At 39.0% G+C, this 27620-nt stretch overlaps 1 protein-coding gene across 1 annotated transcript in view; it reads right to left on the minus strand.

The window, feature by feature from the left end:
- Nucleotides 1–5405, minus strand: part of LOC140409460 (galectin-3-binding protein-like) — a 419647-nt gene extending 414242 nt beyond the window's left edge. Inside the window, exons 1-2 of the mRNA XM_072497893.1 lie at nt 5341–5405; nt 1422–1484 (exon numbers count right to left, since the gene is read on the minus strand). The gene's annotated coding sequence lies outside the window, so the exon portion shown is untranslated. The remainder of the gene's footprint in view (nt 1–1421; nt 1485–5340) is intronic.
- Between the last annotated feature and the right edge of the window lie 22215 nt (nt 5406–27620).

Below are 27620 nucleotides of genomic sequence, written 5' to 3' on the forward strand. Positions count from 1 at the left end.
ACCAAATTCTCACTACAGCACTGAAATGCACCCAAATTCAGCACTGTGGCTGGCTCACCTTTTTACTGTGACTCAAGCCTCTGTAAACTGGCCTAATCCAATTAACTATTTAACAAGCTGCAAATTAACTAATTAACAATATATGCTCCTCTATCTCCCGCAGGCTGTTAGGAGGTCTGTAGTGAACCCCCAACATTGTGACAGCACCCTTCCTAAACCTGAGCTCTATCCAGATTGCCTCGCTGCCTGAACCCTCCGAGGTGTCCTCCCTCAGCATAGCTGTGATATTCTCCTTCACCAATAATGCAACTCCCTCACCGCTTTTACATCCCCCTCTATCCCGCTTGAAACATCTATATCCTGGAACATTTTACTCCCAATCCTGTCCTTCCCTTGACCAAGCCTCTGGAATAATAATAATCTCATAATCTTTATTAGTGTCACAAGTAGACTTACATTATTAATAATAATAATTATCGCTTATTGTCACAAGTAGGCTTCAATGAAGTTAATGTGAAAAGCCCCTAGTCACTGCATTCTGGCGCCTGTCTGGGGCTGCTGGTACAGGAATTGAACCTGCGCTGCTGGTCTTGTTCTGCATTACAAGCCAGCTGTTTAGCCCCCTGTGCTAAATCAACCCCTAACAGTGCAATGAAGCTATTGTCAAAATCCCCTAGTCGCCACATTCCGGCGCCTGTTCGGGGACACAGAGGCAGAATTCAGAATGTCCAATTCACCTAACAGCACGTCTTTCGGAACTTCTGGGAGAAAACCGGAGCACCCGGAGGAAACCCACGCAGACACGGGGAGAACGTGCAGACTTCGCACAGACAGTGACTTGCGATTGGAGTCTCTTTCACGCCCACAGAAGCGCCTATCCGTGCCCCTTACTAGTCCCCTATAACTATCGCTCTCCTGCACTTTGCCCTCCCCTGCTGAGCAACAGAGCCAGCCGTGATGCCACTGTTCAGGCTCCTGTTGTTTGCCCTGATAGGCTGTCCCCCCCAACAGTATCCAAAACGGTATACCTGTTAGAGAGGGGGACAGCCACAAGGGATTCCTGCACTGACCGCCTGCCCTTTCTAGCGGTAACCCATCTATCTGCCTGCACCTTGGTTGTGACCACGTCTCTATAACTCCTACCTATGATGCTTTCCGCCATCTGCATGCTCCTAAGTGCACCCAACTGCTGCTCTAACTGAACCACGCGGTCTGTGAGGAGCTGCCATTGTTTATACTTGCTGCAGATGTAGTCGATCGGAATGCTGGAAGCATCACAAATCTGCCACATCTCACAGTTGGAGCACTGCACCATGCTGAGTGACATTTCTCTCAAAAATTAAATGATTTAACAACATTTATTAAACTATTCCCGTCCCTTATTGCTGCAACTACCTGAGGTCGGTCATTATATCACTTACCTTCCCAGGAAACTCTCTGGATCTCTCCCTCTTTAAATATCAGGTCGGCTTCAACTTCATTTTCTGTTTCAGAAAAGAGAGAACACGCATGTTCACCATTCACACACTCACACCCAGAGACAGTCAGGCAGACACAAAGACACACATCAAGACACTGACACTCTCTCACACACACACATTCTCTCTCTCACACTCACACACACTCATTCTCTCACGCACTCACTCATTCTCTGTCACACTCACTCACTCTTCTCACACACTCTCTCTCACACACTCTCACAGACTTTCTCTCTGTCACTCTCTGACACACTGTCTCTCATACACACTTATTCTGTCTCACACTCACTCACTCTCTCTCACACTCTCCCTCACTCTCTCTCACACACACTCTCTCTCTCCCACTCTCTCTCTCATACACACACACACTCTCTCACACACACACTCTCTCTCACACACACACACACTCTCTCCCACACACTTTATCTCTCTCACTCTCTCTCTCACACACTCTCTCACACTTTCTCTCTCTCTCTCTCTCACCCTGTCACATTCTTGTTATGTTCTTGTACAGAGACAATTACTGAGTCAGTGTACTAAACACACCTTGTTCAAGACTAGTTAATTTTATTACAGTATAATAAACTATAGATCAGAAACTAATGCTAACAAACTGGAACTAATACAAACACGACTGACAATGGTTCTCCTCAAGACTCCCCCCAGGCTACAGTGTCACGTGCTTCTACTTACCTGACATCTACTGGTCGGAGGCTATACATATTTACACACACACTTGTTAATGCAAATCACTACATCCCCTTTCCTTGAGATTTCAAAGAGAACATATTATACACTATTTTAGTAATTATTACATATGATAAGCGTAACGATGTATTTTATAACATGTAGTTATATTGTCTATTCACAGATTCAACCATTCCGGTTTCTTTCTGTTTCTCATTGATCGTCTCAACTTTAGTAAATCTGGTGAATCTGTGATTGTTCTGAACTTTTGTAGGTACATCTACCCTGACTGTATCATTGTCCGAACATCATTCTGTACATTGGCATTTAACCCGTTCACTGCTTGTGCCGGTTTCGATGAATGTAAACCTTCATATATATCCTCGCCTTGCTGTTCAGCAACAGTTTGTTTCACTGTTAGGAGTGCTCGTCCATTCCTCCTTAAAACCTGTCCTTGCTCATCTATCACAGTACAGGAAGTTGGACCTTTTTCCTGCAATACCTCAGCACGTTTTGATCAGCCATCAGGGTCCTCCACTCTCACCGTGTCATTCGGTTTCAAAGGTTTCAGACTCTTGGTAGACCTATCATAATATTCCTTTTGTTTCTTCTTCTGAGATTCCATTTGATCTCTTATCTTCTCATTTAGCATTTGCTTGATATGGCGTGGCAGAGTTGTTCATAGTTTCCAATTCGTCAACATTGCTTCTGGCACTGAACCACAATCTTATGGAGATATTCAATAACTTAGCAGTGCTAAATATGGATCATCTTGACTGTCCATAACCTTTTTCAGTAACTGCTTGACTATCTAAACCCCTTTTTCTGCTTTGCCATTTGTTTGCGGGTATAATGGACTTGACGTTACATGCTTAAAATCATATTGCCATGCAAATTCCTGCCATTCTTTACTGCTAAAGCACAGTCCATAATCACTGATTCCATGTTGTGCAAATGTTGTTTTTGTGTGCATGATTACACAATTTGCTGATGAGTTCAATATTGTGCTATCTCTGGATAATTTGAGTAATAATCTACCACTACCAAATCAAGATAGAATAAGTCTGTCCCAAACTTTTGCCAAGGAACTGACACAATTTCACCCATTTCCAGCGGTTCCTTTGCTTGTCGATATGGATGTCATTGACAAGTGGTACACTTTTCCACCATGTTCTGTACGTCTTTGTTTATCCCCGGCCAATATACAGTGTTTCGCATGCTTTGCTCGCCTTTATCGATTCCAAGGTGACCCTCATAAATCTTTGCGGTATCTCCTTGTGTAGAGACTGTGGCATTACGATTCACTATTGCCTCAGTAACAACCCAGTTGCTACACTTCGCTCTGATTGTATGTGATGATGTTTACAACATGAAGCTTTCGGCCATCCATTGTTGAGATTATGGATCACCAATTGTAATACTTCATCCTTCTCTGTTCCTTCAACAATCAGTTTTAACTTTGTATCCGACACTGGTAGTGTTTCCATGATCATCTCTACATGAAGCTGTACATCCTCTTCAGTAGCTCTGGACAACACATCTGCGTCTGCAATGCGCTTGACCGGTGTATAGATTCATTCAGCGTCATGTCTCTGAAGTTTAATAATCAGACATTGAATACGAGGAGACATCATAGAACATAGAGTGCAGAAGGAGGCCATTCGGCCCATCGAGTCTGCACCGACCCATTGAAGCCCTCACTTCCACCCTATCCCCACAACCCATTAACCCCTCCTGACCTTTATCGTCACTAAGGACAATGTATCATGGCCAATTCACCTAATCTGCACGTCTTTGGGCTGTGGGAGGAAACCGGAGCACCCGGAGGAAACCCACGTGCACACGGGGAGAACATGCAGAGTCCGCACAGACAGTGACCCAAGCCGGGAATCAAACCTGGGACCTGCCGCTGTGAAGCCACAGTGCTATCCACTTGTGCTACCGTGCTGCCCTATATCTCAATAAGGTTTTTCTTCACCATGGGAACCAGTGTTCTGTGATCTGTCTCGACAATGAAGGTAGGTAAACCATGCATGTAGCTGTGGAATTTCTCTAATCCATAGAGTCATAGATGTTTACAGCATGGAAACAGGCCCTTCGGCCCAGCTTGTCCATGCCACCCAGTTTCTATCACTAAGCTAGTCCCACTTGCCCGCTTGTGGCCCATATCCCTCTATACCCACCCTGCCCATGTAACTGTCTATCTGCTTTTTAAAGGAAAACATTGTACCCGCCTCTACCACTGCCCCTGGCAGCTCGTTCCAGATGCCGTTGACTAACACTAGACATTCTTTTTCTATTTGAGCATAACGACATTCAGATTGTGTCATTGATCTGGATGTATATGCGACTGGTTTACAATCAATACCATTTTCCTGTTACAGCAAAACTGCACCAAGACCGTCCTTCCATGCATCTGTTGAAATATTGGTATTTTTTATTGGATTGGTAAATGTTAAAACTGGAGTTGTAGTTAGAGCTGTTTTTAATGTGACCCACTCTTGTTCATGTCTGTCTGTCCAAGTAAAGTTAGTCACTGTTTCCAGGACTTCTCAGAGACAGGCTGTCTTTGCTGAAAGATTGGGGATGAACTTTCCAATGACGTTGATCATGCCCAGTATGCTCAGTAATCCCTTTTTGTCTATTGGTCGAGGCATATTTATGATAACTTGTATCTTCATGTCATCAGGCTCTATTCCTTGAACAGATAATCTGTCTCCTGGGAACGTTATATTGTTTACATCAAACTGACATTTGGCCTTATTGAGTCATAGCCCATTTCTTCTGATAGTTTGTAATACCCTAATTATCCCGTCATTGTTCATAACTTCATTAGTTCATAAGATACAGGAGCAGAATTAAGCCAATCGGCCGATCGATTCTGCTCCGCCATTCTATCATGTCTGATATGTTCCTCATCTGCTACGTACTGTAGTGATCTCTGTATATGTAAATATATGATTAGTTAATGTGAAGTCAGTACAGTCAGATGATCACTAGATGGCAACACTAACAGGGAGTATATAAGCAAGCTCAAGCAGTTTACCCGCTCTTCTCTTTGTGTGTATTGTAGCTGGAGGATAGAAGTGTGACCAACTCAGAGTGTAGTGCATTATCTTTATTGTCCATTTAGTTAATACTACTACTAGTCAAAGTATTAAAGTAAAGAACTCACAAGTATATTATTTTGTACTCAATAAATCATTTTTCATCAACTGGAAGACTTCAAGTTAAGTATAACTTGGCAAGGCAAATGTGTAGCATATATATGACACCCCTGTAATATAACATGGTACCAGGTAAAAACAAAGCTTTAAGAACATTCGTAGTAATATTAGAAAAGAAAAGAAAAAGTTCCAATACCGACTGTTCGACTGCGGAAGTCTTCGCAGCAAACGGATCCTCGACAACAAATCGATTCGATGGACCACGTTCACACTCCACGGCAGCTGAAAACTGCCGGTAACATAAATTTAAATTGGAAACTATTTAAACAACAGTTCCAACTCTATTTGGAAGCTCATGGCTTAAATACAGCCTCTGAAGCTGGAAGAATAGCACTGCGACTGTCAATGGCAGGTCAGCAAGCTGCAGAAATATATAATTCATTTATTTACGCTGAAGGCGAACATAAAAGCAGATTTGGTGTGATTATCTCGAAGTTTGAATACCACTGCAAGATGCAGACAAATGAAACACTGGAGCGTTTCAGGTTTCATAAACGATTAGAGAAAAATGGTGAACCATCACAAACTTTGTCACCGACTTAAAACTGCTAGCACAAACATGTAATTTTGCTGACTTACGTATCACTTTAATAAGAGATCAAATCGTTTATGGACTAAATAATAAAAGCCTAAGAGAAGGATTACTATGACAACACGGGCAAAGGGCAGCACAGCAGCACAGTGGCTAGCATGTTTGCTTCACAGCTCCAGGGTCCGAGGTTCGATTCCCGGCTTGGGTCACTGTCTGTGTGGAGTCTGCACGTTCTCCCCGTGTCTGTGTGGATTTTCTCCCACAGTCCAAAGTTCTGCAGGAAAGGTGGATTGGACATACTAAATTGCCCCTTGGTGTCCAAAAACGTTGGGTTAGGTTATGGGGATAACGGGGATAGGGTGGAGGCGTGGGGCTTGGGTGGGATGCTCTTTCCATGGGCCGGTGCAGACTCGATGGGCTGAATGGCCTCCTTCCGCACTATAAATTCTGTGGTTTTATGAAGCCAGAATGAATGATCTAACACTCAAAATCGTGATCGAAAGATGTATTTCTCATGAGCAAAGCAGAAATCAATTTTTGGAGCTTTGTCACTGGGAAAAAGGTGTGAAAATCTAGCTCGAGGTTGAAAAAATTAAAATGGTGTCGCAGGCAGCAAATAGGCATGTTCGGGATGGCAGCCATCTTGCGTTGTGCAGTCCAGCTCGGGGCATGCGCAGTTCGTTCAGAAATGCGAGGCTCAACAAAAGAGGTCTGAGCATGCGCGAACGTGCATCATGAGTCAGAGAGACGACATCATGACGTGCTTCTGATGTGGTAACACACACTTAAACCAGTAACCCCACCTAACCAAAGGGCACATTAGCATATATTCTAGTACGACACAGCAACAACATTTCAATATTCGCACCATTGATAGAATGGAAAACAATAATTCAAAAACAGAATTTCTCAGTTTTTCCCTGGAAAATATGTTTTATGTTGGTATCATTGATACAGTGGAGGATCATCAAAGGATCATAAGAACATAAGAACTAGGAGCAGGATTCGGCCATCTGACCCCTCGAGCCTGCTCCACTATTCAGTGAGATCATGGCTGATCTTTTTTGGACTCAGCTCTAGTAATTGAGTCACACACTCTGAGAAAAAGCTTCTTGCTATCCACCCTGTCTATACATGTCATGATTTTTCAGACCTCGATGAGGTCCCCCCTCAACATACGTCTTTCTAATGAAAATAATCCTAATCTACTCGACCTCTCTTCATAGCCAGCGCCCTCCATACCAGGAAAACATCCTGGTGAACCTCCTCTGCACCCTCTCCAAAGCATCCACATCCTTTTGGTAATGTGGCGACCATAATTGTACGCAGTATTCCAAATGTGGCCGAACGAAAGTCTTATACACCTGTAACATGGCCTGCCAACTCTTGTACTGAACACCCTTTCCGATGAAGGAAAGCATGCCGTATGCCTTCTTGACCACTCTATCGACCTGCACAGCCACCTTCAGGGTACAAGTACCTGAACACCCAGCTCTCTCTCCTACATCAATTTCTCCCAGGGCTTTTCCATTTACCATATAGTTCGCTCTTGAATTGGATCTTCCAACTGATTTTGTCAAAAGCTTTCTGGAAATCCAGATATACCACATCCATTGGCTCCCCGTTATCAACCGCACCGGTAATGCCCTCAGAAAATCGACTAAATTAGTTAGGCACGACCTACCCTTTATGAACCCATGCTGCGGGTGCCCAATGGGACAATTTCCATCCAGATGCCTCGTATCTCTTCCTTGATGATAGATTCCAGCATCTTCCCTCCTACGGAAGTTAAGCTAACTGGCCTATTTTACCCACTTTCTGCCAACCTCCTTTTTTAAACAGTGGTGTCGCGTTCGCTAATTTCCCATCCGCCGGGATCACCTAATCTAGTGAATTTGGTAAATTATCACTCGTACATTTGCAATTTCCCTAGGAATCAGGTCCAGGAGATTTGCCTACCTTTAGCCCCATTAGCTTTCCCATCACTACTTCCTCAGTGCTCACAATCATCTCAAGGTCCTCAGCTGTCATAGCCTCATTTCTATCAGTCACTGGCATGTTCATCAATCAACATTAAAACATCTGCACAAAAAAGGATCTTCAATCAACAACCAAGGATCTTCAAACAACAACAAAGGAATTTCAATCAACAACAAAAGATGAACAATCAACAACAAAGGATCTTGAATCAAAAACAAAAGATCAACAATCAAAAACAAAAGATCTTTAATCGACAACAAAGGATCATCAATCAGCCACAAAGAAGCATTTTCAATCAACAACAAAAGTGCATCAGTCAACAACAAAGGATCTTCAATCAACAACAAATCATCGAATCAAAAACAACGGATATTCAATCAAAAACAAAGGATCTTCAATCAACAACAAAGGATCATCAGTCAACAACAACGGATCTTCAATCAACAACAAAGGACCTTCAATCAACAACAAAGCATTTTCAATCAATAACAAAGGGTCATCAGTCAACAACAAAGGATCTTTAATCAACAACAAAAGATCTTCAATCAACAACAAATCATCAAATAAAAAAAAAGGATCTTCAATCAAAATCAAAGAAACCTCAATCAAAAACAAAGGATCGTAAATCAATATCAAAGCATCTTCTGCCAAAAACACAGGGTCTTCAATCAACAACAAATAATTTTCAATCGACAACAAAGCATCTTCAATCAAAATCAAAGCATCTTCAATCAACAACAAAGGATCTTCAATTCACAACTAAAGATCTTCAACCAACAACAAATGATCGAATCAAAAACAAAGGATCTTCAATTAACAACAAAATATCTTCAATCAACAACAAATCATCGAATCAAAAACAAAGCATCATCAATCAACAACAAAGGACCTTGAATCAACTTAAAAGCATCTTCATTTAACCACAAAGCAGCTTCAATCAACATCAAAGGATCTTCAATCAACAGGAAAGGACATTCAATCAACAACAAAGGATCATCAATCAATAACAAAGGATCATCAGTCAAGAACAAAGGATCTTCAATCAACACCAAAACATAATCAATCAATCAAGGATCTCCAATCAACAAAAAAAATCAACAATCAACATCAAAGGATCCAATCAAAAACAAACAAAATTCAATCAACAACAAAGGATCCAATCAATAACAACGGATCATCAATCAACCATAAAGCATCTTCAATCAACATCAAAGGATCTTCAATCAAAACCAAAGGACCATGGATCAACCTCAAAGGAACTTCAATCAACATCAAAGGATTCAATCAACAACAAACGATCTTCAAGCAACAACAAAGGATCCAATTAACAACAACGGATCATCAATCAACAACAAAGGATCTTCAATTCACAACTAAAGATCTTCAACCAACAACAAATGATCGAATCAAAAACAAAGGATCTTCAATCAACAACAAAATATCTTCAATCAACAACAAATCATCGAATCAAAAACAAAGCATCATCAATTAACAACAAAGGACCTTGAATCAACTTAAAAGCATCTTCATTTAACCACAAAGCAGCTTCAATCAACATCAAAGGATCTTCAATCAACAGGAAAGGACATTCAATCAACAACAAAGGATCATCAATCAATAACAAAGGATCAACAGTCAAGAACAAAGGATCTTCAATCAACACCAAAGCATAATCAAGCAATCAAGGATCTCCAATCAACAAAAAAAATCAACAATCAACATCAAAGGATCCAATCAAAAACAAACAAAATTCAATCAACAACAAAGGATCCAATCAATAACAACGGATCATCAATCAACCATAAAGCATCTTCAATCAACATCAAAGGATCTTCAATCAAAACCAAAGGACCATGGATCAACATCAAAGGAACTTCAATCAACATCAAAGGATTCAATCAACAACAAACGATCTTCAAGCAACAACAAAGGATCCAATTAACAACAACGGATCATCAATCAACAACAACGGATCTTCAATCAACAACAAAAAATCTTCATTCAACAACAAATCATCGAATCAAAAACAAAGGATCTTCAATCAAAAACAAAGGACCTTGAATCAACATCAAAGCAACTAAGGTAGCCGATATTCAGGACGCCAAAGCGTGTAGTGAGGCAGTGGGGAAGGGAACACTGACAAAGGAGAGTACCTGCAGGCACGGAGATGGGTTGTAGTGTGTATACTTCAACGCAAGAAGCACCAGGAATAAGATGGGTGAATTTAAGGCATGGATCGGTACTTGGGACTACGATGTGGTGGCCATCACGGAAACTTGGATAGAAGAGGGGCAGAAATGGTTGTTGGAGTTCCCTGGTTATAGATGTTTCAATAAGATTAGGGAGGGTGGTAAAAGAGGTGGGGGGGGTGGCATTATTAATTAGAGATAGTATAACAGCTGCAGAAAGGCAGTTCGAGGAGTATCACCCTATTGAGGTAGTATGGGTTGAAGTCAGAAATAGGAAAGGAGCAGTCACCTTGTTAGGAGTTTTCTATAGGCCCCCCAATAGTAGCAGAGATGTGGAAGAACAGATTGGGAAACAGATTTTGGAAAGGTGCAGAAGTCATAGAGTAGTAGTCATGGGCGACTTTAACTTCCCAAATATTGAGTGGAAACTCTTTAGATCAAATCGTTTGGATGGGGTGGTGTTTGTGCAGTGTGTCCAGGAAGCTTTTCTAACACCATATGTCGATTGTCCGACCAGAGGAGGGGCAATATTGGATTTAGTACTTGGTAATGAACCAGGGCAAGTGATAGATTTGTTAATGGGGGAGCATTTTGGAGATAGTGACCACAATTCTGTGACTTTCACTTTAGTAATGGAGAGGGATAGGTACGTGCAACAGGGCAATGTTTACAATTGGGGGAAGGGTAAATACGATGTTGTCAGACAAGAATTGAAGTGCATAAGTTGGGAACATAGGCTGGCAGGGAAGGACACAAGTGAAATGTGGAACTTGTTCAAGGAACAGGTGCTACGTGTCCTTGATATGTATGTCCCTGTCAGGCAGGGAAGAGATGGTCGAGTGAGGGAACCATGGTTGACAAAAGAGGTTGAATGTCTTGTTAAGAGGAAAAAGGAAACTTATATAAGGCTGGGGAAACAAGGTTCAGACAGGGCATTGGAGGGATACAAGATAGCCAGGAGGGAACTGAAGAAAGGGATTAGGAGAGCTAAGAGAGGGCATGAACAATCTTTGGCAGGTAGGATCAAGGAAAACCCCAAGGCCTTTTACACATATGTGAGAAATATGAGAATGACGAGAGGGAGGGTAGGTCCGATCAAGGACAGTAGCGGGAGATTGTGTATTGAGTCTGAAGAGATAGGAGAGGTCTTGAACGAGTACTTTTCTTCTGTATTTACAAATGAGAGGGGCGATATTGTTGGAGAGGACAGTGTGAAACAGATTAGTAAGCTCGAGGAAATACTTGTTAGGAAGGAAGATGTGTTGGGCATTCTGAAAAACTTGAGGATAGACAAGTCCCGCGGGCCTGACGGGATATGTCCAAGGATTCTATGGGAAGCAAGAGATGAAATTGCAGAGCCGTTGGCAATGATCTTTTCGTCCTCACTGTCAACAGGGGTGGTACCAGGGGATTGGAGAGTGGCGAATGTCGTGCCCCTGTTCATAAACGGGACTAGGGATAACCCTGGGAATTACAGGCCAGTTAATCTTACTTCAGTGGTCGGCAAAGTAATGGAAAGGGTACTGAAGGATAGGATTTCTGAGCATCTGGAAAGACACTGCTTGATTAGGGATAGTCAGCACGGATTTGTGAGGGGTAGGTCTTGCCTTTCAAGTCTTATTGAATTCTTTGAGGAGGTTACCAAGCATGTGGATGAAGGTAAAACAGTGGATGTAGTGTACATGGATTTTAGTAAGGCATTTGATAAGGTTCCCCATGGTAGGCTTATGCAGAAAGTAAGGAGGCATGGGATAGTGGGAAATTTGGCCAGTTGGATAACGAATTGGCTAACCGATAGAAGTCAGAGAGTGGTGGTGGATGGCAGATATTCAGCCTGGATCCCAGTTACCAGTGGCGGACCGCAGGGATCAGTTCTGGGTCCTCTGCTGTTTGTGATTTTCATTAATGACTTGGATGAGGGAGTTGAAGGGTGGGTCAGTAAATTTGAAGATGATTCAAAGATTGGTGGAGTTGTGGATAGTGGGGAGGGCTGTTGTTGGCTGCAAAGAGACATAGATAGGATGCAGAGCTGGGCTGAGAAGTGGCAGATGGAGTTCAACCCTGAAAAGTGTGAGGTTGTCCATTTTGGAAGGACAAATATGAATGCGGAATACAGGGTTAACGGTAGAGTTTTTGGCAATGTGGAGGAGCAGAGAGATCTTGGGGTCTACGTCCATACATCTTTGAAAGTTGCCACTCAAGTGGATAGAGCTGTGAAGAAGGCCTATGGTGTGCTCGCTTTCATTAACAGAGGGATTGAATTTAAGAGCCGTGAGGTGATGATGCAGCTGTACAGAACTTTGGTAAGGCCACATTTGGAGTACTGTGTACAGTTCTGGTCGCCTCATTTTAGGAAGGATGTGGAAGCTTTGGAAAAGGTGCAAAGAAGATTTACCAGGATGTTGCCTGGAATGGAGAGTAGGTCTTACGAGGAAAGGTTGAGGGTGCTAGGCCTTTTCTCATTAGAACGGAGAAGGACGAGGGGCGACTTGATAGAGGTTTATAAGATGATCAGGGAAATAGATAGAGTAGACAGTCAGAGACTTTTTCCCCGGGTGGAACAAACCATTACAAGGGGACATAAATTTAATGTGAAAGGTGGAAGATATAAGAGGGATATCAGAGGTAGATTCTTTACCCAGAGAGTAGTGGGGGCATAGAATGCACTGCCTGTGGAAGTAGTTGAGTCGGAAACATTCGGGACCTTCAAGCAGCTATTGGATAGTTACATAGATTACGGTAAAATGATATAGTGTAGATTTATTTGTTCTTAAGGGCAGCACGGTGGCATTGTGGATAGCACAATTGCTTCACAGCTCCAGGGTTCCAGGTTCCAATCCGGATTGGGTCACTGTCTGTGCGGAGTCTGCACGTCCTCCCCGTGTCTGCGTGGGTTTCCTCCGGGTGCTCCGGTTTCCTCCCACAGTCCAATGATGTGCCGGTTAGGTGAATTGGCCAATGATAAATTGCCCTTAATGTCCAAAATTGCCCTTGGTGTTGGGTGGAGGTGTTGAGTTTGGGTAGGGTGCTCTTTCCAAGAGCCGGTGCAGACTCAAAGGGCCGAATGGCCTCCTTCTGCACTGTAAATTCAATGATAATCTCTGATTAATCGAGGACAAAGGTTCGGCACAACATCGTGGGCCGAAGAGCCTGTTCTTTGCTGTATTTTCTATGTTCAATGTTCTATGATCAGTCACCAACAAAGAATCTTCAATCAATAACAAAGAGTCTTCAATCAGCAACAAAGCATCTTCAATCAACAACAAAGGATCCAATCAAAATCAAAGGATCTTCAATCAACTACAAAGGATCTTCAATCAACAACAACTCATCGAATCTAAAACAAAGGATGTTAAATTAAAACAATGGATCTTCACTCAACAACATTGCATTCAATCAAGAACAAAGGATCTTCAATCAACATCAAAGGATCATCAATCAACAACATAGGATCATTCAACAACAAGGAATCTTGAACCAAAAACAAAGGATTTTCAATCAACAACAAAAGACCAACAATCAACAACAAAGGATCCAATGAACAACAATGGATCATCAATCAACAACAAATGATCTTCAGTCAACAACAACGGATCTTCAATCAAAAACAAAGGATCTTCAATCAACAAAAAAGCATCTTCAATCAAAATCAAAGGTGCTCCAATATAGGTCAACGGATCTTCAATCAACAACAAAGCATTTTCAATCAACAACAAAGGATCATCAGTCAACAGCAACGGATCTTCAATCAATAACAAAGACTCTTCAATCAACAACAAAGCATCTTCAATCAAAATCAAAGGATCTTCAATCAACAACAAAGCATTTTCAATTAACAATAAACGATCATCAGCAAACAACAACTCATCGAATCAAAAACAAAGGATGTTCAATTAAAAACAAAGGATCTTCAATCAACAACAAAGCATTCAATCAAGAACAAAGGATCTTCAATCAACATCAAAGCATCGAATCAAAAACAAAGGATCTTCAATCAACAACAAATCATCGAATCAAAAACAAAGGATCTTCAATCAAAAACAAAGGATCGTCAATCAACAACAAAGCGTCTAATCAAAAATAAAGGATCTTAAATCAACATCAAAGCAACATCAGTCAACAACAAAGAATCTTCAATCAATAACAAAGCATCTTCATTCAACAACAAAGGATAAATCAGACAACAAGGCATTTTCAATCAACAACAAAGGATCTTTAATCAACAACAAAGCATTCAATCAAGAACAAAGGATCTTCAATCAACATCAACGCACCATAAATCAACAACATAGGATCAATCAACAACAAGGAATCTTGAATCAAAAACAAAGGATCGCCAATCAACAAGAAAAGACGAACAATCAAAAACAAAAGCTCCAATCAACAACAATGGATCATCAATCAACAACAAAGGATCTTCAATCAACAACAAAGGATCTTCAATCAACAACAAATCACCTTCAATCAAAATCAAAGGATCTTCAATCAAGATCAAAAGATCTTCAATCAACAACAAAGTATATTCAATCAACAACAAAGCATTTTCAATCAACAAAAAAGGATCATCAGTCAACAGCAACGGATCTTCAAGCAACAACAAAGGATCTTCAACCAACAACAAAGCATCGTCAATCAAAATCAAAGGATCTTCAACCAACAACAAAGCATCGTCAATCAACATCAAAGCATTTTCAATCATCAACAAAGGATCATCAGTCAACAACAACGGATCTTCAATCAACAACAAAGGATCTTCAATCAACAATAAAGCATTAAAAATAACAACAAACGAGCATCAGTCAACGACAAAGTATCATCAGTCAACAACAAAGAATCGTCAATCAATAACAAAGAGTCTTCAGTCAACAATAAAGCATTTTCAATCAAAATCAAAGGCTCTTCAATCAAGATCAAAGCCTCTGCAATCAAAATCAAAGGCTCTTCAATCAAGATCAAAGGATCTTCATTCAACAACAAGGCATCTTCAATCAACAACAAAGGATCTTCAATAAACAACAAACGATCCAATCAACAACAACGAATCATCAATCAGCAACAAAGCATATTCAATCAACGTCAAAGGATCTTCAATCAACATCAAATGTTCCAATCAACATCAAACGATTTGCATTCAACAACAAAGGATCTTCAAAAAACAACGAAGAGTTTTCAATCTAGAACTAAACACCTTCAATGAAAATCAGAGGATCTTCAATCAAGAGCAAAGGATCTTCAATCAACATCAAAGGATCTTCAATCAACAACCACGGACCTTCAAACAACAACAAAGGATAAATCAGACAACAAGGCATCTTCAATCACAACAAAGGATCTTCAATCAACAACAAATGATCCAATCAAAAACAAAGGATCTTCAACCAATATCAAAGCATCATCAATCAACAACTTAGGATCAAACAACAACAAGGAATCTTGAATGAAAAACAAAGGATCGCCAATCTACAACAAAAGATCGACAATCAACAACAAAGGATCCAATCAAAAATAAAGGATCTTCAATCCATACCAAAGCAACGTCATTGAAAAACAAAAGACCTTCAATCAACATCAAAGGAGCTTCAATCGACAACAAAGGATCTTCAGTCAACAGCAAAGGATCATCAATCAACAACAAAGGATCATCAGTCAACAGCAACGGATCTTCAATCAAAAACAAAGGATCTTCAATCAACAACAAAGCATCGTCAATCAACAACAAAGGATCATCAGTCAACAGCAACGGATCTTTAATAAATAACAAAGAATCTTCAATCAACATCAAAGCATCTTCAATCAAAATCAAAGGATCGTCAGTCAACAACAAAGCATTTTCAATTAACAATAAAGGATCATCAGTCAAATACAACTCATCGAATCAAAAACAAAGGATCTTCAATCAACATCAAAGGATCTTCAATCAACAACAAAGGACCATCAATCAACAACAAAGGATAAATCAGACAACAACAAGGCATCTTCAATCAACAACAAAGGATCTTCAATCAACAACAAAGGATCCAATCAAAAACAAAGGATCTTCAATCAATATCAAAGCATCATCAATCAACAACATAGGATCAATCAACAACAAGGAATCTTGAATGAAAAACAAAGGATCTCCAATCAACAACAAAAGATCGACAATCAACAACAAATGATCCAATCAACAACAAAGGATCTTTAATCCATACCAAAGCAACATCATTCAAAAGCAAAAGACCTTTAATCAACATCAAATGAGATTCAATCAACAACAAAGGATCTTCAATCAGCAACAAAGGGTCTTCAATCAACAACAAAATATCAATAATCATCAACAAAGGATCCAGTCAACAACAAAGGATTTTCAATCAGCAACAAAGGATACAATCAACAACAACGGATCTTCAATCAACAATAAAGGATAAATCAGTCAACAAAAAAGCATCTTCAATCAACAACAAAGGATCTTCAATCAACAGCAAAGGATCATCAGTCAACAGCAACGGATCTTCAATCAATAACAAAGAATCTTCAATCAACACCAAAGCATCTTCAATCAAAATCAAAGGATCTTCAATCAACAACAAAGCATTTTCAATTAACAATAAAGGATCATCAGTCAACAACAACTCATCGAATCAAAAACAAAGGATGTTCAATTAAAAATAAAAGATCTTCAATCAACAACAAATCATCGAATCAAGAACAAAGGATCTTCAATCAAAAACAAAGGATCGTCAATCAACAACAAAGCATCTAATCAATAACAAAGAATCTTCAATCAATAACAAAGGATAAATCAGACAACAAGGCATTTTCAACCAAGAACAAAGGATCTTCAATCAACATCAACTCATCATAAATCAACAACGTACCGTCAATCAACAACAAGGAATCTTGAATCAAAAACAAAGGATTGCCAATCAACAAGAAAAGACGAACAATCAAAAAACAAAGGATCCAATCAACAACAAAGGATGTTCAATCAACAAAAAAGCACCTTCAATCAAAATCAGAGGATCTTCAATCAAGATCAAAAGAACTTCAATCAACAACAAAGTATATTCAATCAACAACAAAGCATTTTCAATCAACAACAAAGGATCTATGTTGCAACCTATGTTGCCACCCAGGTTGATAGGGTTGTGAAGAAGGCCTATGGAGTGTTGGCCTTTATTGGTAGAGGGATTGAGTTCCGGAGTCGGGAGGTCATGTTGCAGCTGTACAGAACTCTGGTACGGCCGCATTTGGAGTATTGCGTACAGTTCTGGTCACCGCATTATAGGAAGGACGTGGAGGCTTTGGAGCGGGTGCAGAGGAGATTTACCAGGATGTTGCCTGGTATGGAGGGAAAATCTTATGAGGAAAGGCTGATGGACTTGAGGTTGTTTTCGTTGGAGAGAAGAAGGTTAAGAGGAGACTTAATAGAGGCATACAAAATGATCAGGGGGTTGGATAGGGTGGACAGTGAGAGCCTTCTCCCGCGGATGGATATGGCTGGCACGAGGGGACATAACTTTAAACTGAGGGGTAATAGATATAGGACAGATGTCAGAGGTAGGTTCTTTACGCAAAGAGTAGTGAGGCCGTGGAATGCCCTACCTGCTACAGTAGTGAACTCGCCAACATTGAGGGCATTTAAAAGTTTATTGGATAAACATATGGATGATAATGGCATAGTGTAGGTTAGATGGCTTTTGTTTCGGTGCAACATCGTGGGCCGAAGGGCCTGTACTGCGCTGTATTGTTCTATGTTCTATGTTCTATGTTCTATCATCAGTCAACAGCAACGGATCTTCAATCAAAAACAAAGGATCTTCAATCAACAACAAAATATCAATAATCATCAACAAAGGATCCAATCAACAACAAAGGATCTTCAATCAACAACAAAGGATCATCAGTCAACAACAAACGATCTTCAATCAACAACAAAGGATCATCAGTCAACAGCAACGGATCTTCAATCAAGATCAAAAGATCTTCAACCACGAAATAGAAAGTGCATGTCAAAAAGGCAAGGTCACAGTGATCATGGGGGACTTCAATATGCAGGTGGACTGGGTAAATAATGCTGCCAGTGACCCAAGGAACGGGAATTCATTGAATGTTTACAGGAGGGCTTTTTGGAACAGCTTGTGATGGATCCCACGAGGGAACAGGCCATTCTGGACTTAGTGTTATGTAATGCGCCAGACTTGATTAAAGATCTTAAAGTAAGGGAACACTTAGGAGGCAGTGATCATAATATGGTAGAATTCAATCTCCAATTTGTAAGAAAGAAGGTAGAATTAGATGTAAAGGTGTTACAGTTAAATAAAGGTAACTACAGGGGCATGAGGGAGGAACTGACGAAAATCGACTGGGAGCAGAGCCTAGTGGGAAAGACAGTAGAACAGCAATGGCATGAGTTTCTGGGAGTAATTGAGGACACAGTACAGAGGTTCATCCCAAAGAAAATAAAGGTTATCAGAGGGGGGATTAGGCAGCCATGGCTGACAAAGGAAGTTAGGGAATGCATCAAAGCAAAAGAGAAAGCCTATAATGTGGCAAAGAGTAGTGGGAAGTCAGAAGATTAGGAAGGCTACAAAAACAAACAGAGGATAACAAAGAGATAAATAAGGAAAGAGACGATCAAATGTGAAGGTAGGCTAGCCAGTAACATTAGGAATGATAGTAAAAGTTTCTTTAAATACATTAAAAACAAACGGGAGGCAAAAGTAGACATTGGGCCCCTCCAAAATGACACTGGTAATCTAATGATGGGAGGCAAGGAAATAGCTGAGGAACTAAGTAAGTACTTTGTGTCAGTCTTCACAGTAGAAGACATGAGTAATATCCCAACAATTCAGGAGAGTCAGGGGGAAGAGTTGAATATGGTAGCCATCACAAAGGAGGAAGTGCTAGAGAAACTAAGAGGTCTAAAAATTGATAAATCTCCAGGCCCAGATGGGCTACATCGTAGAGTTCTAAAGGAGATAGCTGAATAAATAATGGAGGCGTTAGTTATGATCTTTCAAAAGTCACTGGAGTCAGGGAAAGTCCCAGAGGATTGGAAAATCGCTGTTGTCACCCCCCTGTTCAAGAAGGGAACAAGGAAAAAGATGGAAAATTATAGGCCAATTAGCCTAACCTCGGTTGTTGGCAAGATTCTAGAATCCATTGTTAAGGATGAGATTTCTAAAATCGTGGAAGTGCAGGGTCGGATTAGGACAAGTCAGCATGGATTTAGTAAGGGGAGGTCGTGCCTGACAAACCTGTTAGAGTTCTTTGAAGAGATGACAAATAGGTTAGACCAAGGAGAGCCAATGGATGGTATCTATCTTGACTCCCAAAAGGCCTTTGATAAGGTGCCACACGGGAGACTGCTGAGTAAAATAAGGGCCCATGGTATTCGAGGCAAGGTAGTAACATGGATTGACGATTGGCTGTCAGGCGGAAGGCAGAGCGTTGGGATAAAAGGTTCTTTTTTGGAATGGCAACTAGTGACGAGTGGTGTCCCACAGGGTTCAGTGTTGGGGCCACAGCTGTTCTCTTTATATATTAACGATCTAGGTGACGGGACTGGGGGAATTCTGGCTAAGTTTGCCGATGATACAAAGATAGGTGGAGGGGCAGGTAGTATGGAAGAGGTAGGGAGGCTGCAGAAAGATTTAGACAGTTTAGGAGAGTGGTCCAAGAAATGGCTGATGAAATTCAACGTGGACAAGTGCGAGGTCTTGCACTTTGGAAAAAATAATAGAGGCATGGACGATTTTCTAAACGGTGACAAAATTCACAATGCTGAAGTGCAAAGGGACTTGGGAGTCCTAGTCCAGGATTCTCTAAAGGTAAACTTGCAGGTTGAGTCCGTAATTAAGAAAGCAAATGCAATGTTGTCATTTATCTCAAGAGGCTTGGAATATAAAAGCAGGGATGTACTTCTGAAGCTTTATAAAGCATTAGTTAGGCCCCATTTAGAATACTGTGAGCAATTTTGAGCCCCACACCTCAGGAAGGACATACTGGCACTGGAGCGGTTCCAGCGGAGATTCACACGGATGATCCCAGGAATGGTAGGCCTATCATATGATAAACGTCTGAAGATCCTGGGATTATATTCATTGGAGTTTAGGAGGTTGAGGTGAGATCTAATAGAAACTTACAAGATAATGAATGGCTTAGATAGGGTGGACGTAGGGAAGTTGTTTCCATTAGCAGGGGAGACTAGGACCCGGAGGCACAGCCTTAGATTAAAAGGGAGTCACATTAGAACAGAGATGAGGAGAAATGTATTCAGCCAGAGAGTGGTGGGTCTGTGGAATTCATTGCCACAGAGGGTGGTGGAGGCCGGGACGTTGAGTGTCTTTCAGACAGAAGTTGATAAATTCTTGATTTCTCGAGGAATTAAGGGCTATGGAGAGAAAGCGGTAAATGGAGTTCAAATCAGCCATGATTGAATGGTGGAGTGGACTCGATGGGCCGAATGGCCTTACTTCCGCTCCTATGTCTTATGGTCATGGTCTTAACAACAAAGTATATTCAATCAACAACAAAGCATTTTCAATCAACAGCAAAGGATCATCAGTCAACAGCAACTGATCTTCAATCAACAACATAGGATCTTCAACCAACAACAAAGCCTCGTCAATCAAAATCAAAGGATCTTCAACCAACAACAAAGCATCGTCAATCAACAACAAAGCATTTTTAATCATCAACAAAGGATCATCAGTCATCAACAACGGATCTTCAATCAACAACAAAGGATCTTCAGTTAGCAACAAAGCATTTTAAATAACAACAAAAGAGCATCAGTCAACAACAAAGAATCTTCAATCAATAACAAAGGGTCTTGAATCAACAACAAAGCATCTTCAATCAAAATCAAAGGCTCTTCAATCAAGATCAATGGATCTTCAATCAACAACAAAGGATCTTCAATCAACAACAAAGTATAAATCAGACAACAACAAGGCATCTTCAATCAACAACAAAGGATCTTCAATCAACCACAAAGAATCCAATCAAAATCAAAGGGTTTTCAATCAACAACAAAGGATCTTCAATCAACAGCAAATCATAGAATCAAAAACAAAGGATCTTCAATCAAAAACAAGGGATCTTCAATAAACAACAAACGATCCAATCAACAACAACGAATCATCAATCAGCAACAAAGCATCTTCAATCAACGACACAGGATATTCAATCAAGTTCAAAGGATCTTCAATCAACACCAAAGGATCTTCAATCAACGTCAAAGGATCTTCAATCAACATCAAATATTCCAAGCAACATCAAGCGATCTGCATTCAACAACAAAGGATCTTCAATAAACAACGAAGAATTTTCAATCTAGAACAAAACACCTTCAATGAAGATCAGAGGATCCTCAATCATAAGAACAGAAGAACTAGGAGCAGGAGTAGGCCATCTGGCCCCTCGAGCCTGCTCCACCATTCAATGAGATCATGGCTGATCTTTTGTGGACTCAGCTCCACTTTCCGGCCCGAAAACCATAACCCTTAATCCCTTTATTCTTCAAAAAACTATGTATCTTTATCTTTAAAACATTTAATGAAGGAGCCTCTACTGCTTCACTGGGCAAGGAATTCCATAGATTCACAACCATTTGGGTGAAGAAGTTCCTCCTAAACTCAGTCCTAAATCTACTTCCCCTTATTTCTCAATCAAGAGCAAAGGATCTTCAATCACCATCAAAGGATCTTCAATCAACAATAAAGGATAAATCAGACAACAACAAGGCATCGTCTATCAACAACAAAGGATCCAATCAAAAACAAAGGATCTTCAATCAATATCAAAGCATCATCAATCAACAACATAGGATCAATCAACAACAAGGAATCTTGAATCAAAAATAAAGGATCGCAAATCAACAACAAAAGATCAACAATTAACAACAAAATATCAACAATCATGAACAAAGGATCCAATCAACAACAAAGGATGTTCATTCAACAACAAAGGATGCAATTAGCAATAACGGTTCATCAATCAACAAAAAAGCATCAACAATCAACAAATAAGGCTATTCAATCAACATCAAAGGATCTTCAATCAACAGCAAAGGATCTTCAATCAACATCAAATGATATTCAATCAACATCAAACGATGGTCAATCAACAACAAAGCATCTTCAATCAACAACAAAGGATAAATCAGTCAACAAAAAAGCATCTTCAATCAACAACAAAGGATCTTCAATCAACATCAATGCATCCAGTCAAAAACAAAGGATCTTCAATCAACATCAAAGCACCATCAGTCAACAACAAAGAATCTTCAATCAGTAACAAAGAATCTTCAATCAACAACAAAGCATCTTCAATCAACAACAACGGATCTTCAATCAACAACAAAGGATCATCAATCAACAACAAATCATCGAATCAAAAACAAAGGATCTTCAGTCGAAATCAAAGGATCTTAAATCAAGATCAAAGGATCTTCAATCAACATCAAATCATTTTCAATCAACACCAACGGATCTTCAATCAACAAGAAAGGATGTTCAATCAACAACAAATCATCGAATCAAAAACAAAGGATCTTCAATCAAAAGCACAGGATCTTCAATCAACAACAAAGAATCTTCAATCAATAAAAAATAATTTTCAATTAACAACAAAGCACCTTAAATCAACAACAAAGCATCTTCAAGAATCAACAAAGTATTTTCAATCAACAACAAAGCACCTTCAATCAAAATCAAAGGATCTTCAATCAAAATCAAAGGCTCTTCAATCAAGCTCAAAGGATCTTCAATCAACAACAACTCCTCGAATCAAAAACAAAGGATGTTCAATTAAAAACAAAGGATCTTCAATCAACAACAAAGCATTCAATCAAGATCAAGGGATCTCCAATCAACATCAAAGCATCATCAATCAACAACATAGGATCAATCAACAACAAGGAATCTTGAATCAAAAACAAAGAATGGCCAATCAACAAATAAAGATCAACAATCCACAACAAAGGATCCAATCAACAACAATGGATCTTCAATCAACAACAAAGGATCTTCAATCAACAACAAAGGATAAGTCAGACAACATCAAGGCATCTTCAATCAAAAGCAAAGGATCTTCAATCAACAACAAAGCATTTTCATTGAAAATCAAAAGATCTTCAATCAACAACAAAGTATTTTCAATCAACAACAAAGCATTTTCAATCAACAACAAAGGATCATCAGTAATCAGCAACGGATCTTCAATCAAAAACAAAGGATCTTCAATCAACAACAAAGCATCGTCAATCAAAATCAAAGGATCTTCAATCAAGATCAAAGGATCTTCAATCAACAACAAAGCATTTTCAATCATTAACAAAGGATCATCAGTCAACAACAACTGATCTTCAATCAGCAACAAAGGATCTTCCATCAACAACAAAGCATTTTCAATCAACAACAAAAGAGCATCAGTCAACAACAAAGGATATTCAATCAACAACATAGGATCTTCAAAACAACAAATCATCGAAACAAAAACAAAGGATCTTCAATCAACAACAAACGATCTTCAATCAACAACAAAGGATTCAATCAAAATCAAAGGATCTTCAATCAACAAAGGATCTTCAATCAACAACAACTCATCGAATCAAAAGCAAAGGATGTTCAATTAAAAACAAAGGATCTTCAATCAACAACAAAGCATTCAATCAACAACAAAGGATCTTCAATCAAAATCAAAGGATCTTCAATCAAAATCAAAGGCTCTTCAATCAAGATCAAAGGATCTTCAATCAACAACAACTCCTCGAATCAAAAACAAAGGATGTTCAATTAAAAACAAAGGATCTTCAATCAACAACAAAGCATTCAATCAAGAACAAGGGATCTCCAATCAACATCAAAGCATCATCAATCAACAACATAGGATCAATCAACAACAAGGAATCTTGAATCAAAAACAAAGAATCGCCAATCAACAAATAAAGATCAACAATCCACAACAAAGGATCCAATCAACAACAATGGATAAGTCAGACAACAACAAGGCATCTTCAATCAAAAGCAAAGTATTTTCAATCAACAACAAAGCATTTTCAATCAACAACAAAGGATCATCAGTAATCAGCAACAGATCTTCAATCAAAAACAAAGGATCTTCAATCAACAACAAAACATCGTCAATCAAAATCAAAGGATCTTCAATCAAGATCAAAGGATCTTCAATCAACAACAAAGCATTTTCAATCATTAACAAAGGATCATCGGTCAACAACAACTGATCTTCAATCAGCAACAAAGGATCTTCCATCAACAACAAAGCATTTTCAATCAACAACAAAAGAGCATCAGTCAACAGCAGAGGATATTCAATCAACAACAAAGGATCTTCAATCAAGATCAAAGGATCTTCAATCAACAACAAAGCATTTTCAATCATCAACAAAGGATCATCAGTCAACAACAACTGATCTTCAGTCAGCAACAAAGGATCTTCCATCAACAACAAAGCGTTTTCAATCAACAACAAAAGAGCTTCAGTCAACGACAAAGGATATTCAATCAACAACATAGGATCTTCAAAACAACAATTCATCGAATCAAAAACAAAGGATCTTCAATCACCAACAAACGATCTTCAATCAACAACAAAGGATCCAATCAAAACCAAATGATCTTCAATCAAGATCAAAGAGTCTTCAATCAACAACAAAGCATCTTCAATCAACAACAAAGGATTATCAATCAACAACAAAGGATCATCAGTCATCAGCAACGGATCTTCAATCAACAACAAATGATCTTCAATCAACAACAATGCATCCAGTCAAAAACAAAGGATCTTCAATCAACATCAAAGCATCATCAGTCAACAACAAAGAATTTTCAATCAGTAACAAAGAATCATCAATCAACAACAAAGCATCTTCAATCACCAACAACGAACCTTCAATCAACAACAACGAAGCTTCAATCAACAACAAAGGATCTTCAATCAACAACAAAGCATCTTCAATCAACAACAACGGATCTTCAATCAACAGCAAAGGATCTTCAATCAACAACAAATCATCGAATCAAAAACAAAGGATCTTCAGTCGAAATCAAAGGATCTTAAATCAAGATCAAAGGATCTTCAATCAACAACAAGTCATTTTCAATCAACAACAACGGATCTTCAATCAACAACAAAGGATCTTCAATCAACGACAAAGGATCTTCAATCAAAAACAAATCATCGAATCAAAAACAAAGGACTTCAGTCGAAATCAAAGGATCTTAAATCAAGATCAAAGGATCTTCAATCAACAACAAGTCATCGAATCAAAAACAAAGGATCTTCAATCAAAAGCACAGGATCTTCAATCAACAACAAAGAATCTTCAATCAATAAAAAATAATTTTCAATTAACAACAAAGCATCTTCAATCAACAACAAAGCATCTTCAAGAATCAACAAAGAATCTTCAATCAATAACAAAGAGTCATCAATCAAAATCAAAGGATCTTCAATCAAAATCAAAGGCTCTTCAATCAAGATCAAAGGATCTTCAATCAACAACAACTCCTCGAATCAAAAACAAAGGATGTTCAATTAAAAACAAAGGATCTTCAATCAACAACAAAGCATTCAATCAAGAACAAGGGATCTCCAATCAACATCAAAGCATCATCAATCAACAACATAGGATCAATCAACAACAAGGAATCTTGAATCAAAAACAAAGAATCGCCAATCAACAAATAAAGATCAACAATCCACAACAGAGGATCCAATCAACAACAATGGATAAGTCAGACAACAACAAGGCATCTTTAATCAACAACAAAGTATTTTCAATCAACAACAAAGCATTTTCAGTCGACAACAAAGGATCATCAGTAATCAGCAACAGATCTTCAATCAAAAACAAAGGATCTTCAATCAACAACAAAGCATCGTCAATCAAGATCAAAGGATCTTCAATCAACAACAAAGCATTTTCAATCATTAACAAAGGATCATCAGTTAACAACAACTGATCGTCAATCAGCAACAAAGGATCTTCCATCAACAACAAAGCATTTTCAATCAACAACAAAAGAGCATCAGTCAACAACAAAGGATATTCAATCAACAACATAGGATCTTCAAAACAACAAATCATCGAAACAAAAACAAAGGATCTTCAATCAACAACAAACGATCTTCAATCAACAACAAAGGATCCGATCAAAATCAAAGGATCTTCAATCAACAAAGGATCTTCCATCAACAACAACTCATCGAATCAAAAGCAAAGGATGTTCAATTAAAAACAAAGGATCTTCAATCAACAACAAAGCATTAAATCGACAACAAAGGATCTTCAATCAAGATCAAAGGATCTTCAATCAACAACAAAGCATTTTCAATCATCAACAAAGGATCATCAGTCAACAACAACTGATCTCCAGTCAGCAACAAAGGATCTTCCATCAACAACAAAGCGTTTTCAATCAACAACAAAAGAGCTTCAGTCAACGACAAAGGATATTCAATCAACAACATAGGATCTTCAAAACAACAATTCATCGAATCAAACACAAAGGATCTTCAATCACCAACAAACGATCTTCAATCAACAACAAATGATCCAATCAAAATCAAATGATCTTCAATCAAGATCAAAGAGTCTTCAATCAACAACAAAGCATCTTCAATCAACAACAAAGCATTATCAATCAACAACAAAGGATCATCAGTCATCAGCAACGGATCTTCAATCAACAACAAATGATCTTCAATCAACAACAATGCATCCAGTCAAAAACAAAGAATCTTCAATCAACATCAAAGCATCATCAGTCACCAACAAAGAATCTTCAATCAGTAACAAAGAATCTTCAATCAACAACAAAGCATCTTCAATCAACAACAACGGATCTTCAATCAACAGCAAAGGATCTTCAATAAACAACAAATCATCGAATCAAAAACAAAGGATCTTCAGTCGAAATCAAAGGATCTTAAATCAAGATCAAAGGATCTTCAATCAACAACAAGTCATTTTCAATCAACAGCAAAGCACCTTCAATCAAAATCAAAGGATCTTCAATCAAGATCAAAGGATCTTCCATCAAGATAAAAGAATCTTCAATCAACAACAAAGCATTTCCAATCAACAACAAAAGATTATCAGTGAACAACAAAGGATCCTCAATCAACAACAAAGGCTCTTCAATCAAAAACAAAGGATCTTCAATCAACATCAAAGCATCATCAGTCAACAACAAAGAATCTTCAATCAATAACAAAGAGTAATCAATCAACAACAAAGGATCTACAATCAAAATCAAAGGCTCTTCAATCAAGATCAAAGGATCTTTAATCAACAACAACTCCTCGAATCAAAAACAAAGGATGTTCAATTAAAAACAAAGGATCTTCAATCAACAACAAAGCATTCAATCAAGAACAAGGGATCTCCAATCAACATCAAAGCATCATCAATCAACAACATAGGATCAATCAACAACAAGGAATCTTGAATCAAAAACAAAGAATCGCCAATCAACAAATAAAGATCAACAATCCACAACAAAGGATCCAATCAACA

Source organism: Scyliorhinus torazame, chromosome 3, assembly GCF_047496885.1.
Source record: "Scyliorhinus torazame isolate Kashiwa2021f chromosome 3, sScyTor2.1, whole genome shotgun sequence".
Lineage (NCBI taxonomy): Eukaryota > Metazoa > Chordata > Chondrichthyes > Carcharhiniformes > Scyliorhinidae > Scyliorhinus > Scyliorhinus torazame.